Source organism: Platalea leucorodia (assembly GCF_965183815.1).
Source record: "Platalea leucorodia genome assembly, chromosome: 9".
Classification (NCBI taxonomy): Eukaryota; Metazoa; Chordata; class Aves; order Pelecaniformes; family Threskiornithidae; genus Platalea; species Platalea leucorodia.
The window spans coordinates 4,004,497-4,010,755 of NC_138831.1; positions in this window are offsets into that span (position 1 = coordinate 4,004,497).

A 6,259-nucleotide genomic window follows, 5' to 3' on the forward strand; every position below is an offset into this window, starting at 1 on the left:
AACAACCGCAAAGCCCGACGCGTATGGAGTGAACGCAGCCCTCCGGCCTCAGCCGTGGTCTGCTAAGGGCAATATCCCGCTGAGATTTGGTCTGTAGCAGGGTGTCTTTTGGGTCACGTAGGACCTTTGGAAATCACAGAATCATGAAATCGTTTAGGTTGGAAAAGACCCTTAAGATCATCGAGTCCAACCATTAACCCAGTACTGCCAAGCCCACCACTAAACCATGTCCTCGAGCACCACATCTACCTGGCTTTTAAATCCCTCCAGGGATGGGGACTCAGCCCCTGCCCTGGGCAGCCTGGGCCAGGGCCTGACAGCCCTTTGGGGGAAGAAGTTTGTCCTGATACCCAACCCAAACCTGCCCTGGCGCAGCTTGAGGCCGTTCCCTCTCGTCCCATTGCTTGTTACTGGGGAGAAGAGACCGACCCCCCCGGCTCCAGCCTCCTTTCAGGCCGTTGCAGAGAGCGATGAGGGCTCCCCTCAGCCTCCTCTTCTCCAGGCTGAGCCCCCCCAGCTCCCCCAGCCGCTCCTCCCCAGCCTTGTGCTCCAGCCCCTGCCCCAGCCTCGCTGCCCTGCTCTGGCCACGCTCCAGCCCCTCCATGGCCGCCGTGGGGTGCGGGGCCCAGTGCTGAACATACATACACCAAAATACCCACTTTTGGGCTTTTTCTAAAAAAACCAACCAACAGCCACAATCCAACCCGTTTAGGTCATACCCTTGGCTTTCCCCCTGCCTAAATACCACTTCCCGAAGCAAAACCTGCCCATGCAAACAGAAAATGGCCACTTTGTATTTCTGAAGCAACCGCCTTCAGCCCGGGCTGGAGCTTTCCGGGCCTGGGGAGGCTTTGTCCGTGCCAAAGCCGAGCAGCGGCAGCCGGGGCCGGGGGCTGCGGGGCCGGGGCCGGGGCCGGGGGCTGCGGGGCCGCCCCCGGCGCTGGGCAGCCCCGTCCCTCCCGGCAGGCACCGACAAAGGCTGCAGCACTGGAGCAAAACGGAGTTAGGAGGACACCGTGTGACTGGTGATCCCTACTACAGGCGTTTTAATTTCCTAGGGCTCCTAGTTGGGTTTTTTCTTTTTTTTGTTTCAGCTGTTTCCCTGCATCCCTTTTTCTTGCCAGAGAAGAAAATATCACGGTTATCTAGGCCACCTCTAAAATGTAATTAGGTTTGGTTTTCTCCTCTGCTTGGGCCTGGGAATGGGGTAGCGCCTGATGTGCGACAAGGGCTTGAAAAGCAAGGAGATTCCCGGGGACTCCCCCCAGGACGGAGCAGGGCATCGTCCCCTCGGCCCTGCCCGAGCACCGCGCTGGGAGCAGGGAGTGATTCCAGGAGGAAGATGATGGTCTGGTGATGAAGGGCATGCATGCACCGCCGGGATCCCGAACAGGACCAAAACACAGCCCTGCTTCTTAGTGGCAATGGGGCTTTGGTGCAGCTGCCCTGTGGGGCCACCTACCGTGTACTGCGCTGCGTTTTGGCCAAGGTTTGATGACGAGCGGAGGTGAAGACTCCTCCTGGGCCAACGAGGTGAAGACAGGACCAACCATCCCACCAGGAATGAGCACAGCTCCTGTCACCTGGAGAAAGAGCAAAGGGAGAGCCCCAAGGGCAGCAGGGGCATTTCTACCTGTGCGTGGGCTTCTTTTGGTGCCCTGAAATACAAGTCTTACACTGCCAAAACCCACCCCAACCTGGTGTTTCTGCAGGGAAATAAACCTTCCCCGCAGGTGCCCAGGGTAAGGGTGGCCATCACCCACCACGGCCCCGCACTGAGCTCCCGCACCCGGGGTGTGCTGGGAGCAGCTGGGCTGGGGGACAAGGAGGGGACGTCCCGTGGCCAAGCTGGAGGTGCTGGTGGCTGCCAAAGCAGCCAGGTGAGAGCACCGGGGTGTCCCCGCCGCAGTAGGGGCACCGACCCTGCCCTGAGCGGCACCCCAGCGAGTGTGGCTGCAGTCAGACGCCCACCCCATCACCAAGCAGCTCGTCCGCTGGGGTGCGTGGGGCCGGGCACCGTGCCGTGCCGGCCCGGCAGCGCCGTTTTCTGCCCGGGCTGGAGTCCTCGGTGCCACTTCGGCAGCGATGGGTTGGGGCAGGAGGACCAGGGTGGCCGAGGCAGAGCCGCCGCCGCCAGCGCTGCCAAGGTCACCCCGGCTCGGCAACGGGAGCCCAAAGACAAACGGAAAAATCCAAGTTAGACGTGACGATTGCACGCGGCTCAGCCTCAGGCAAGGAACAACCTTGCAAACCCTAGTTAAACCCTCCCCTCCTCATCCTCCATCAAGTGCCTGTGAAAAATAAAGAAACAAAACGTGGCTGTTGCCATATGAAGTAGCGTTCAGACTTCTGAGTCGCAGAGCATCCGTGTCACGCAAGCGACGCGGGGCGAGCAGACGGCGGGCGCGCTCAGCGAGGGGCGAGGGGGCGAGCGCCCACCCTGCCAGGCTGGCCCTGGGGCTGGGTGCGAGGCTGGGGAGCTGCCGGGGAGCTGTCAGAGCACCAGGGATGCAAAAACCAAGTAAGAACAGCCTGGCTTTGATACATCCATGTGTGCACACGTATACAGTGTAAATAACGATTACATTATAATGTATAATAGAATTATTGCAAATTGAAATATTTATAGGTGATAATATATGCATTATATGTAATATGTATATAAAGTGTGTATTACAAGAATAATTAAACAGCTTTTAAGATTATAATTACATATTATATGTTGAGTGATTATATTTGTATATGATTGTAATACTTAATAGCCATTTGGTTTATGTACATCTACATCTGCGTGTGTGTACAGCATCATACATACGCTACGAGCACACACATACCCGCAGCCGACCAGAGGGAGCACCTTCCCTTCCCGCCCCGGTGAGCTCGGCCACAGCCCAGCGTGGCTTAGCAGCTACCGGCGAGCCAGCCCCTTCCTCCGAGCGCCGCCGCCAGCTCCGCTCGCTCCAGCCTTCGGGCACGTTGCCCGCTGTGGGCATTTCACGCTGCGGAGCCGCTGGCCCCATCCCTGGTGGCCCACGTGAAGCTGTTGAGTTTCTCCTTCCAGTGGAACAAAACTGAGCTTCAGTGATAGGGAGGTTTCCTTCCAGAGCTCGCTGTGCGCCACAGATTGGGTTGTTTACCAGCTGGAGGATTAAATAGACTTCCATTGAAGGGAAAAAAAAATATGTAAGTGTTTTCAAGTATGTCTTGGAAGCAGTGTCTCGCTTGAAGGAGGCTTTTCAGACTTGCTTGTGTTTGCTGGCTGGCACTTCGCTTGTCCCTGGGAAGGATGCTGCATCTCACACAACGTAGGGTTTCTGGAAAAATACTGTATTAGGGTGGGGGCAGTGAGTGGAAGCTGGGGGGGGGGGGGGGGAATAAATGCTTTGATTATCCCTGAAAACAAACCCCTGCTCCCATCTCTCTCTCTCCAGCTGGTGACAGCTCCTTCTTTGCTTGCAAGGAGAAACCCTTCTGCGCCCAGGAGTGAGGGAGCCCCTGACCGACCCTCCTCCCCGATGCGGCTGGGATCTCCCCGAGGTCCCAGCAGCCGCCCGGCACCCCAACGCGCCAGCCTTGCGGTGGTGCAGGCGGGCACCCACCCCCTCCCAAACTCGTCCCCTTCCTCAGCCCCCAGCCCACAACGCTGCCGGGAACCTGAGATTTAGTTTATTGGGGGACAACTAGTGGCTGATCTCAGGAGTGAGCCTAAACTGCACTGCTAATACAGCGTGAAGCAAAAACAAGGGAGATAAAAAAAATAAATTTTACATTTTTTCACTGCTTCCTACTACAGCCCGGATCAGCTGGCTGATGGCTGCGCAGGGCTTGGAGGATTCAGCACAAAGCCATTTTTTTAATTTCTGCTTTATTCAAAACCAGCCAGCCTCATTCTCCTGCCAACACTCCACATTTGCCTTTATTCCCCCTAGAGACTAAAACAAGGTAAGCCTTCGACTGGCACCTCGTAGCATTTGATGGGTTTCTCAGCCCAGGGCAAGCGCTGAGCCCAAACGGGCAGGTCGGCAGCCAAGAAAGGAGCTCTCTTCTCCTACCTCTTCCTTTGTAAGGACGTTGCTTATTTGGGAGCTGTGAGGCCTAAATACAAATACAAGTCCCTGTCAGCTCAAAGGGAGGTGCTGGTGACCGTGGTGGGTGGCTACAACCCAGCGCGAAGCTGGGCACGGTAATGACACAGACACAGCAGCAGAGGAGCCGGGCCCACCGCGGGCAGTGACTTTCCTGCTGGGTTAGATTAAAGACAGAAATCACTATGAAATGGCCACACCCCGTCGGAGCTCTGCTACCCACACAGGTTTGCTCTGAAACCATGTGGATTTTGTGAAGGCCAAGGGAGGAAAGCAATGCCCTCCCCAAATCTCCTCCCCAGCAAGTAACTCCAATACAACACCACAGGGAGCATAAAACCAGGCAGGGCCTGCTGCGGTGCACTGAAAGCTCTTAAAAGCTGAGGATCCTGCAGGCATTTAAACAGCAAATCTCTGCTTTGAAGGGGAGGGAAGGGGGACGATGGCTGGACAACCCCATGGGGAGGGAGCAGCGCTGCCCGCTCACTGGAAGGGCTGGGGGTGCTCTCTTGGAGGAGCAGGTTCGGATGGAGATACGGGAACGCTGATGCGAGCCGTGCTCCAGGGTTACACGTAACCTGTGTTAGCAAAGGCCCTTTCTCATTTGCACGGGGACAGAAAGAAAAGGAGGAAAGAATAAACAGGCCGAACAGCCAAATAACTACCCTTTCGCTGCCCTTAAAAAAAGGGAAAAAAAATCCCCTTTTATTGAAACCATTTCCTTTGGTTATATCATTTCTCTTGAGGCTGGAAGCAATTTTTAGTCTTAAGCGCGTTCCCTGCGCTAAGTGCATGGGCACGGGGCTGCTGCTTGGCTGCCCACCGAGGGGTACCCTGGAGAACAGCACGTCTCGCCGTGCCCCTCGCACCGTCCCCCCGCCGGCTCACAGCCCCGAGGCCCCCTGCAAGGGGGGAACCCCCACCGCCCAGCGCGGGCAAGGTGCAGCACAGGTCACCCCGACCCAGCTGGGTCCCACAAGTAGGACACAGATGGCATCCATTACGTGTTCCCATGCCTGTCCTCTGTTAACAGTGATGACCAGAACAAGCCGAGCTCTGCCCAGAAATCCCCCGACGAAGGATCGCACCAGTGCCAGGGCTTTGTTGCAATCGCTTGGCAGAGGAGCAGCCACGTGTTGGGCACTGGGAATTGATGCTGGAGGAGGGTGACTGGGGTCCCTCATAGTCTGCACCAGCCCCGGGCTCCAGTCTGGGGCTTTTGGAGGACTGGAGGGACCAGGGGCAAATCTGTGCTGTTAAAAGAGAGTTTCACATGTCTGGGACCCTGCAGAGGGCTGGGGTTTCCTTAGCAGTGGAGGACCAGCCTTGCCTTAGGACCAGCCTTACCTGATTCACGCCAGCAGCAAAAGCATCAAGGTCCGGAGAGGACCTCTCCAAGGCAGTGGGTACAGGCAGCAAGGAGGAGAAAAGACGGTGTTGAGGCAGGAGGAGTTATTTGCCAGGACTGCTCAAGCCAGTGCCAAATTAGAGCCAATAAAGGTTTACAAAATAAAATGCTAAGCTCAAGTTATTAAAATATATATGTAGGTATCTCCTAATGCAGCCCCCTCAAACTGGGACCAGCAATCAGACGCTTGCTTTGCTTTCCCCGCAAGCCCCCTCCGCTGCTGCCGCTGCTGCAGTTATCACCCGCGGGTGCTCGGGGCCGACGGCGGCGCAGCCGAGCAGAGCTGACAGCACACAGGCTGCAGCCAGAGATAAAGCAGCGAGGCCCGAGACGGGGGGAGCGTGTGCCTCGAATGCTGACATCTCCCCCACCACGAAGCTGGTGTGTGCATACTCTCCAGCTGAGCCAGCGTGGGGTAATTTCTCCTTCGTAACAAAAAAAGGAAGAGGAGGCTTGGAAAGGGAAGCAGCGACAGCTTATTTTTTTTCGGGGAGCACTTTTCCCCACGCCTGGCAGCCCGAACAGCTTTTGCTGTTAAGAACCTTCAGCCACGTGTTGATCCCGTGTGGGGACCTCAGCTTCGCAGCAGGTCTGGGAGATGGGAGCAGCACCGGGAGCAAAGAAACACCCACGGTCAGTAGGCACCCAACACAGCTCCAGTGTGTGTGCCGAGGAGCCGGCAGGTCCTTGAACAAGGCATCGGTGTGCCAGCAGGCTGGGGGTCTTCACCTCCCCCTTTCCCTCCTCTAACACATACAAAGGCAGA